Raw genomic sequence first — 11594 nt, forward strand, 5'->3', positions numbered from 1 at the left:
ATTTTTTCCCTTTGGGAAGGAGAATATATACCCAATGCTTGCTTCACCATTGTATCTTGGAGTAAATACATGCTCTTGTTCTTGATCTTACATGCTCACATGTGGAAGAAGCTCATTTCCAGATGAAAATTTGGGCTTGGGACTTGAGACTTCTGTATTAAATGAGTTGAGACTTTGGGGGACTATTATGAAGGCATTATACTTTTGAAATGTGAGACAGACATGTGATTTATGGGCCATAGGCAGAATAATATATCTTGGGTGTTTGTCCCCTCCAAATCTCATGTTGAAATGTAATTCCCAATATTGGAGGTGGGGCCTGGTGGGAGGAGATTATATCATGGGAGTGGATCCCTCATGAATGGCTTAGTATCATCCCCTTGGTGTTAAGTGAGTTCACACTCAGTTATTTTATGCAAGATCTGGTTGTTTAAAAGAGACTGAGACCTCCTTTTTCTCTCTCTCTCTCGTTCCCTTTCTCATCATGTGGCACAGTGGCTCCAATTCACCTACTGCATTAATTATAAGGTTTCTGAGGCCACTGCCAGAAGCAGATGCCAGCATCCTGCTCCCTGCAAAGCCTGCAGAATTATGAGCCAATTGGACTGTCTTGTTTTATAAATTAACCAGTCTCAGGTATTTTTTAAAAATAATACAATAAAGGACTTACCAAGCTCCCCTGGGAATACTGAGAATCTGGAGGTTTTGGTAGAACTGGAACAATATTTAAAGCCTTCTTTGATGACAGGCCAGCTGGGAGTTAATTTGAAGGTAGATGAGGTGTAGACTGTGTAGACACAGTCAGCTGACAGAGGAGATGAAATCCAGTGGTTTCTCTATAGTAAGGTGAATTCCAAAATATGGAGGTAAATACACATCCCCAAGGGTTCTGACTGATAATGAACATTTCTAACACATTTTCAAGTGATGTTGATGCTGTTTCTCTGGCTCCATATTTGAGAATCATTAGTCTTTGTACATCTGCCTAATTTTAAGTGAAGTAACTGAAGCCTAGAAACTGAATTACTCTGTAACAGAAGACTAGAGTAATCCAAAGTTTTGAAAATTATACTAATATTTGTATCTAGTAAATATTTATGGACCAACTAATAGTGACAAGACATGTTCTTCCCACTACTCCCACCAACTTAGAATGTGACTGAGTGACCATGGAAAATTTTGAAAAAGATGATGTGCTTTTGCTAAATGTCCCATGTGTACACTTTCAAAGAATCTTTGCTTATCTTTTAGGTGAAGGAAAGATCTGGCATGCAATGTCTGACTCCAGTGCCTGGTCTCCTGCCATGGACTTATTGCAAGTGGGCATGACTGGGCCCTGCCTGTTTTGTTTATAGTACATTTTCTTTCTTGGATGACTCTTCCTCAGCTAGGCATTTTGGCCACCAAAGGTGACTTCATTTAACTTTATCTCAAAAATATCTCCTTTTGTTTCTGTTACAGAAAACTTGGCCAGAAAGCAAAGTGAAGGACAGAGAATATGACCCAGACTATCAAAGGTATGATTATTTCCATAGAAAACTGGAATGACTGACCAAGAAACTAAGAAGTTGGGGGTGCTTGAATTGATCCCTAATGAAGAGGACGTTAGGACAAGGTTTTGGTTAGGATAGCTTATTCTGAACTAGAGATATTGCTTCTAAGAAGACAACATTATGGAGTGTTCTATTAGCATGGCTCTGGACTACAGGTCAATTACTTATATCTCCAATTCTGAAACCAGTGGAAGGGGAGATCAAAGGGTTGTGAAAGAGGTTAATGACTGAAATACGTTTAACAAATAAAATGAAAAAAACAATGTTCTCTACACGCAGCATGGGGTCAACCCCTAAAGTCACTTTAAGAATAGGTCACAAAGTCAAATACTGCAGAGCTGTGTTGTAGAAGAGCTGAGCAGGTTTATAATGAATAATGGTGTTTACATAATATGATGGGTTTGGGCTGGAAGCTGAGGGCTACAGAGATCAACAGTAAGTACTGACCCTACCACCCTTGAAAGAGTTTTATTTTTTTGTTGACCAGTGTGGGAAGCTCAGTGTCCATACGGGCTTAACTCCAAATCTGCATTAATCTGCTCTCATTATCCTACTTCTTTCCTGATTAGCTGGAGGTCAAAGAATCTGGACTTGTACATGCTGACTGTCTGACCTGCTGAGGTGGATGGCAGATACAGGGCAGCCTTCAGACCTGGGTAAAAGAAAGTGCATCTAAATGTCCTCCTGGGCTTTCAATTCAGTGACAAATTGCAGGGTAAAAATCTTCTGATTGGGGTGAAGTGGGATTCTTTTCAAAAGTCTTTCCAGAGCAAATGAGTTTGCATGAAAATATGACACTAGTAATCACATACTTTGACACAGAGAAATAGGTTGGACTAGTGTGTGTGTGCCTGTGTATGTGTGTGTGTGTGTGTGTGTGTGTGTGTGTCTGTTGGGGGTGGAAGGTGAAGGATGATCTAGAGAATGTTTTTCCCAAAAAGAACCACTTTTACAAGTGTCAAACGGATGACTAAAGTGATGCAAGTTTTGTTTTTATAAAGAAATGAAGCTTTATGCATCTGCAGGAGTGATATTATTTAAAAAAAAAAAAAAGAACCTAAGATGATATATCTCTTCTAAAAATCCTGCATTGTCTCAAGCCTGGTTGGAATGACCCTTTCAATGTTTCCTTTAGAGCTAATAATGTATTCTTTTCATATATTTCTTATTATAACAAAGTTTCAACATATTTTAAAGGTAAAATTAAATAACAAAGTCTATGCTTATCCCATCTCTGTCTCTTAAGATTGAGATAAACTTAGGTAAGATATTTGTCTTTTCTGTATCTCAGATTACCTGTCTGTAAAGACACAATACATAACATTTACCTCCTAGAGTCATTGGAAGAAATAAATAGATTAATACACTCAAAAATTTCAAAGAGTGCCTTTAATAGAGTAAGAAACTTTGCAAAAGTTAGTAAATATTAGAATTCAGACTATTGAAAAAATAGAGGTTACTAAATTGAACACTATACTTTTGATGCAAAACAGTTAATGAGACAAATATCATGAGATATAAACTGTTGGCAGGTATGTGGTAGAATTATTCGCTCCCACCTTCCCCATCTCTTCATCCAGAGCTTTTTCTCCTGTCAGGCTTATGCATCACCACAAGGGGAAGAAATTATCTATTTTGGGGAAATTATCTCCCCGACTTGTAAATTTCTCATAAAGCAACATTTTCAAAATTATTCAATAAACAGCTTCATGTGGTGCCCACAATTCATGACACTTTTCCTTTCCCCATAGTAATTAAAATTTGTCAGAAAACGAAAGTAATCTTTGTGTGTTTGTTTCTGACTTCTTAGCTGACCCAATGTTTTAAAGCTTATTTACCACGTGAAGAGGAGCCAAAGTCCCAGTGCTCATTCTGTAGTGGAGTCAAAAAAATGCCCTCTAGCTTTAACAAAGTATTGCTAGGACAGAGGATTAAATCGCAAAGATTTAGCTATCCAGGCTCCTAAGTACCTTTAGCTAATAAGAGCAATTTAAAGGCAATGTGAAATCTCCTGTACAGTTGGCTATTTTATACATATGTGCATACACAGTTTAAAGAGAGAAGTGAAAAAAAAAAAACAACTTAGATGAAATTTGGCTGGCTTTGTAGCACACATTGACCTAATCTCCTGCAGTAATAACTTCAAATCCAACCTAATAGAATAGCATGAATAGCGGCATTTTATCCCAATTAACTCAGCTTGGCACTAAATAAGCTTGGTTCTATCCAACAAAATTTAAAATACCTTCTCTTGACCACCTGCACACATTCCCATGGTTTGCATTTATTTGATTTTAATAATTTTGTTTTGTTTCATTTTGTTGTATATTTTTGCTTTCTAATAGAGAGGGATGAGAAGTACTGAATGGGAAATTGCTCCAAATATGCCCAAATCTCATTCCCTTTGCATAGGTCTGAGTATATTTAGTGGGAGAAACGATGCTGAGGTCTACAAAAATTGATTTTTTTTTTTTGGCTAAACCTTCATGTTTCATTCTTAAAGACTAATACATACATGAAAAATTTGCAAACAAACCACTTACAAAATTCAAAAAATGGACATAAAACTTATTGGCTATAGATTATTAAACTTAATGATCGATGGTATCCTTCATGAGAGGTGAAGTCAGTATCCTAGAACCAGCGAAGAGACAAGATAAATTAACACAGAAATAAATCACACCGATGATTTTTCCCAGTTTAAAGAAATGTCAAAGACAAACATATAAAGGGAATGTAATCAATATTAATGATAATAAATAATCATTGTGAGTACTGAACTTTCCATCAAATTTTTGTTTGAGTGTTCTGGTATATTATAACATTTGATCTAAATCTTTAAAAACACGTGCAAACAGGAATGAATTGGGGTCCACCTCTTTTTTTGTGATAAGTTGGTTGTGGTGGTGGGATTTAAAAGATGAAAGAATTGCACACACACATACACACACATAAATTAACATTTTCTAACAAGTCGACAGATTATCTAAAAATTATTTCTAAATAATTAAAGATTATACATGCTTAATAAAATATATAAATCCTTGTGAATCTGATTCATTGAATTCATACCTAAGCTCTTACTAAGCGTTTGAAGGAAAATAATGAAAAAAAATCTAAGATGTTATAAAGATGATGTCCTTTCAACATTTTATTAGATTAACAAAGAATATTTACAGAGATTTATCAGACATCAAAGATGCTCCCAAAATACACTATTTCCATATCTAATGTTTACATTTACCTCTCTGAACTCCTAAGAGTTTACTATTGTTTTTGTGGACCAGTTTATTATGGATCAGATCAACCTAGAGAAATTAGAAAAAGAAATACAGAACAGAAAACAGAGTATTCTATTTCAGTTCTATGTTTTTTTCTGTCTATATGAATAAAGCAATGAAATACAGTGTGAAAAAATGAACATAAGGAGGCCTGCATCTGAGTCTTGACTCTGCATTAATTTGTTATGTAATTCTGAATGAGTAATGTAACTTCTCTGGGCCTTAATTTACTTATGTTCAAAATGAGGATTTGGAACCTAACATAATTATCTTTTCACGTTTTAATTATGAAATATTTTAATAACAACGAAGGTACCAAATGATATTACAACCATAGACCTATTAAACATAGTTAACAAATGCAAATATTTTGTCATATTTACTTTAGGTCTTTTTTTTTAGACATGTGTGAGACCTAATTTGCACACCATAAAATTAATTAATTTTAAGTTTCCAACTCAAATATTTTTAGTAAATTTACAGTTTTGTGTAACCATCACCAAAATTCAAGTTTAAAACATGTTTAGCACTTGTAAAGCATCCCTTGCATGCCTTTCCGTATCAAGCCCTGTTCCCAGATTCTCCCAGATTCACCTTTTCTTTTTTTCTTTTTTATTTTCTTCTCTTTTTTTTTGAGACAGATGAGACAGATTTTCATTCTTATTGCCTACGCTAGAGTGCAGTGGCTATCTTGGCTCACCTCAACCTCTGACTCATAGGTTCAAGGGATTCTCCTGCCTCAGCCTCCCAGGTAGCTGGGATTACAGGTATGTGTCACCACACCTGGCTAATTTTGTATTTTTTGGTACAGACAGGGTTTCTCCATATTGGTCAGGCTGGTCCCAAACTCTTTACCTCAGGTGATCCTCCCACCTTGGCCTTCCAAAGTGCTGAGATTACAGGCATGAGCCACCATGCCCAGGCTGAGATTCACCTTTACTTGATATCACATACAGGGAATCAAACAGAAGTGGCCTTTTGCTTCTGACGTTTTCACTTAGCACAGAAGTGGACAAACTGCAGCCCACAGGCCAGTTCCTGCCTAACTCTTATTTTTATAAATAAAATTGTATTGGCTACAGCCACACCCATTAATTTACATAGCATCTATGGCTATTTTTTTTCCTGCAAGGACAAAGTTGAGTACCTGCAACAGAAATCTTATGGAATGCAAAGCTTATAGAAGTTATTATATGGCCCTTTAAGGAAAATGTTTGCCAATCACAGACTTGGCATGTTTTTGAGGTTCATCAAATTGTGATATGTTTCAGCTCTCTGTACCTTTTTATTGTTTAATAGCGTCTTAGCCCATACATATATCTCATTTCCTTTATCCATTTACCAGTTGTGAGATTCTTTCCAGTTCTTGGCTATTTTGAATAATGCTACTATAAATTTATGACTATGCCTTTTTGCAGAAATATGTTTTCATTTTCTTGGATGGATATCTATAGGTAGAATCGATGGTTCTCTGATAAATCTGTGTAATTATTAAGAAACTCACAAATGGTCTTTCAAAGTGACTACACTACTTTGTATACCTACCAGGAGGGTATAAGGTTTACATTTTCACATCCTCACCAATACTTGTTGTTGCCTGTCTTTTAAAGTATAGCTATTCTAATCATTGTGAAACATTGTCTCATTTTGCTTAAATTTGTGTTTTTTTTTTAATGACTAGCAATGTTGAACTTTGTTTCATGGGTGTATTGACCTTTTATCTATCTTCCTTTGTTAAAGTCTCTTCAAATTCAGATTTTGGACACAATCCTTTATTGAATTTGTGATATGTAAATATTTCTTCCAGTCAAACTTGTCTTTCAATTATGTAATGATGTCTTTTGAAATACAATCTTTAATGTTGATGGAGTTTAGTTTTATCTTTTTTCAATGAATTTTGCTTTGAGTGTTATAGTTAAGAAACTTTGCCTAACCCAATGTAATCAGCATGTTATCACCTATATTTTTCTAAGATATTCTTACATTTAATTATATTATCTATTTTAATTCTGTGTATGTATGATGTAATTTAAGTGTTTAAATTCTTCTTTCTGCATATGTATGTCCAATTGTCCTAGCAAAACTTCTTGAAAAGACTAACCTTTCTTCATTGATTTGTCTTGGTACCTATGCCAAAAATAAATTAACTGGAAGTATAAGGGTTAGTTTCTAGACTCAAATCTGTATACCAATGCCACACTGTCTTGATTACTGAAGTTTCATAGTAAGTTTTAAAGTTCAGAAGCCTATAACTTTGTTTGTCTTCTTCAGTATAGTTTTAGCTATTCTAGATTCTTCATATTAACATGTAAATTTCAGAACTAGCTTGTTAATTTCTGCCAGAACAAACAAAGAGCCAACTGGGATATTTAGAATGGTTGTTTGAATCTGTAGAATAATTTGGGAAAATGTGTCATCTTAATGGTAGGTGATAGACTTTGATCCTCAACATGGAATGTCCAGCATCCATATAGATTATAATTTCAACCGGCAATGTTTTATAGATTTTGGTCTACAAGTCTTGTACTTCTTTTGTTAAATGTATTCTTAAATCTTTTATTCTGTTTGATTCTATAGAGAATGGGATGTTTTTCTTATTTCCACTTTCCAGTTATTCATTGATTGATGTAGAAATACAACAGCTGTACTATGTGGCACGCATCATTGCTGAAACTTTTTATGAGTTCTAACAGTTGATCTTTTGGTGTGTAAAGGTGAGTAGTTTGGTTACTTTTGTGGATTACCTAATTTTCTTTCTTTTTCTTTTTCTTTCTTTTTTTTTTTTTTTTTGGGATAGAGTTTTACTCTTGTCACCCAGGCTGGAGTGTAATGGCGTGATCTTGGTTCGCTGCTATCCCTGCCTCCTGGGTTCAAGCAATTCTCCTTCCTCAGCCTCCCAAGTAGCTGGGATTACAGGCACCTGCCACCACACCCAGGTAATTTTTGAAATTTTTAGTATAGACCGGGCTTCATTATGTTGGTTAGGCTGGTCTTGAACGCCTGACCTCATGTTATCCACCTGCCTTGCTCTCCCAAAGTGCTGGGATTATAAGCATGAGCCACTGTTCCCAGCCTGGATTGCCTACTTTTCAACATACAGGATGATGTCATTTGAGAATAAGGACAGATTTACTTCTTCCTTTTTGATATGAATATCTTTTATTTATTTTTGTCTCCAGATGTTTTTGGCTAAAAACTCTAGTTTAATGTTGACTAGAAAAGGTGAAAGTAAACATCTTTGCCTCATTCTTTATATTAAAGGAAAATCATTGAGTATTTCTCCATTAATTGTGAAGTTAGCTATAAGTTTTTCTTAGATGTTTTCAGATATTGAATTACTTTTGTATTGCTAGGATAAATCCTTCTTGATTATACTGCATAATTCTTTTTATTTGTTGCTGTATTTTTTATTTTTATATTGTTTGAAGGTTTAGAGTTCTATGTTGATGAGAGATATTTGTTTCTCATTCTCCTTTTTAATAAAGATTTTGTCTTACTTTGGTATCAGAATAAAACTGACATCATAGGACATAATAGGAAGTAATTTTTTCATATTCCATTTTCTGGAAGAGCATGAGTGTCATGGTCACTACCTGCAGCAGTCTGTCCTGCAGACCTTGACTCAGCAACAAATGAGTAACATATACATAAACACAGAATACAGTAAATGAGTAGGCTGGGGTGTCCAGGCCACTCCCAGACACTCAAAGAGAGTGATGTAAAGAGACAGCAACCTCTGACCCTGACAAGTTGGCCTCTCCAGACTTTATTTAGCACACACTAAATGTCAAAACCTTTGAGTTAATACTACTAGAGTGGAGAGATTAAAGAACAGGTTCTAAGTCTTAAAACAAACAACATTAGTAGGCAATATCCTTGGTCGACCTCTTTCTGAGACAGCCATCTGGAATGATCAAAGGTTAGTTTATAGGACCACATGAGTAAACAAGTTATTCAGATAAACTCCTCTGCATTTCTTAGCTATTTGCTTTTGCTATCAACTAAAGATAAAGGGGATAAGGCTGCCTTCAGCCAAAACTTCTACTGAAACTATGCAAACTTCTTGGCCTTCCAAGAAAGTCTGTGACTATATTCCATACTTTCTCTAACAGTTTCCTTTAATATTTTTGCCGCAACCCTGACTGTACTCCTATACATGAGAAAGATTGTTACTATTTGATTTTTAAATGTTTTTGCAGACTTCCTTACTGAAGTCATCAGGGCCCAAGGTGTTTATTTGTATAAAGATTTTAATTACTATTTCAATTTTATTATTTGTTCAAATATATTTAGATTTTTAAATTCTTCTTGTTTCAGCTTCTGTTAATTTATTTCGCTTTAGGAATTTGATCACTTCATCTGGTTTGCCTACTTTGTTGGCATTAAATTGTTCATAATACTTCCTTATAATCTTTATAGGTTTGGTAGGGTTTTTAGTGATGTGCCCTCTGCCATTACCAATTTTGGCAATTTGAATTTTCTTTCTTTTTTTTTTTAATCTATTAGTTAAGTGTGTAATAATGTTGATCTTTTCAAAAAGCCAATATATAAAATAGCCCACTTTCCCACAACCTTACCAATAGAACATTTTTCTAAAATTTTAAGAATTTGGCCTTTTTAGTATGTTAAAGATGTATATAAAAATAATTTAATAGTCATTTTTTTAGTTTGAGCATTTGTTTCACATGTCTAAAAATTGAGGAAAAGGGACTTCTTAACTCACTCCATGAGACTAGCATCATCATGATACCATAACCTGGGAGAGGCACACCCACAAAAAGAAAACTTCAGGCCAATATCCTTGAAGAACATAGATGCAAAAATGCTCAACAAAATACTGACAAGTAGAATCCAGCAGCACATCAAAAAGTTAATCTACCACAATTAAGTATGCTTTACCCCTGGGATTCAAGGGATAATTTTAACTACTATTAACATTTAATTATACTTAATTACTATTAACATTTAATTACACTTAATTACTATTAACATACACTTTTTTAACATTTGCAAATCAATAAATGTGATTCATCATATAAACAGAACTAAAAACAAATACCTAATGATTATCTCAATAGATGTAGAAAAGCCTTTCAATACAATTCAAACTCCCTTCATGTTAAAAAAAAAAAAACAACCCTCAATAAACTAAGCACTGAAAGAGCATATTTCAAAATAATAAGAGTCATCTATGACAGACCCACAGCCAACATGATACTGAATGGACAAACCCAGAAGTATCCTGCTTAAAAACCAAAACAAAGTGAGGGTGTCCTCTCTTACCACTCCTATTTAACACATAACTGGAAGTTCTGGCCAGAGTAATTAGGCAAGAGAAAGAAATGAAAGGCATCTAAATAGGAAAAGAGGAAGTTAAACTATTCCTGTTTGCAGGTAATGGGATTCTATATCTAGAAAACCTTATAGTCTCTGCCCAAAAGTGCCCTGATCTGCTAAACAACTTCAGCAAGGTTTCAGGATACATAATTAATGTACAAAAATTAGTAGCATTACTTTACATCAATAGCATTGAAACTAAAACCCAAATCAATAACACAATTCCATTCATAATAGTCATAAAAATAATAAAATACCTAGGAATAGAGCTAACCAAGGAAGTGAAAGATCTCTACAGCCAGAATTAGAAAACACTGCTCAAAGAAATAAAAAATGACATAAACAAATGAAAAAACATTCCCTTCTCATGGATAAGAAGGATAAATATTATTAAAATGCCTCTACTGCACAAAGCAATTTATAGATTCAGTGCTATTCTTATCAAAGTAACATAAAAAAATACTATTTTAAAATTTATATGGAAAGAAAAAGGCCCAAATATCCAATTATAAGCAAAAAGAGCAAAGTTCTAGGCATCACATTACACGACTTCAAACTATACTACAAGTCTGCCAAAACCAAAACATCATGGTACTGGTAAAAAAAACAGACACATAGACCAATGGACCAAAATAGAAAACACAGAAATAAGGTCACACTCCTACAATCATTTGATTGTTGGCAAAACTGACAAAGACAAGCAATGGGGAAAGGACTCCCTATTCCACAAATGGTGCTGGGGTAACTGGCTAGTAATACATATAAGAATGAAACTGGATGCCTTCTTTATACCATACAAAAATAACCATAAATGCAAACATCAGATCAACATGGATTAAGAACTTAAATGTGGATCCTAAAACTGCAAACACCCTGAAAGATAAACTAGGAATTACCTATCTGGACGTAAGACCTGGCAAAGATTTCATGACAAAGATGCCAAAAGCAATTGCAACCAAAACAAAAATTGACAAATACAGGACTTGATTAAACTAAAGAATTTCTGCACAACGAAAGAAACTGTTGACAGAGTAAACACACTATCTATGGAGTGTAAGAAAATATTTGCAAACTATGCATGTGACGAAGGTCTCATATCCAGAAACTATAGGAACTTAAAAGAATTTACAAAGACAAAACAAACAACTTCTTTGAAAAGTGGGCAAAGAGGCCAGGCACAGTAGGTCACACCTGTAATCCCAGCATTTTGGGAGGCTGAGGCTGGCGGATCATGAGATCAAGAGATCGAGACCATCCTTGCCCAAATGGTGAAATCCTGTCTCTACTGAAAGTACAAAAAATTAGCCAGACGTGGTGGTGTGTGCCTGTAGTCCCAGCTACGTGGGAGGTTGAGGCAGGAGAATTGCTTGAAACCAGAAAATGGAAGTTGCAGTGAGCCGGGATCACGCCACTGCACTACAGC

This window comes from Callithrix jacchus, chromosome 13, assembly GCF_049354715.1.
Source record: "Callithrix jacchus isolate 240 chromosome 13, calJac240_pri, whole genome shotgun sequence".
Taxonomy (NCBI): domain Eukaryota; kingdom Metazoa; phylum Chordata; class Mammalia; order Primates; family Cebidae; genus Callithrix; species Callithrix jacchus.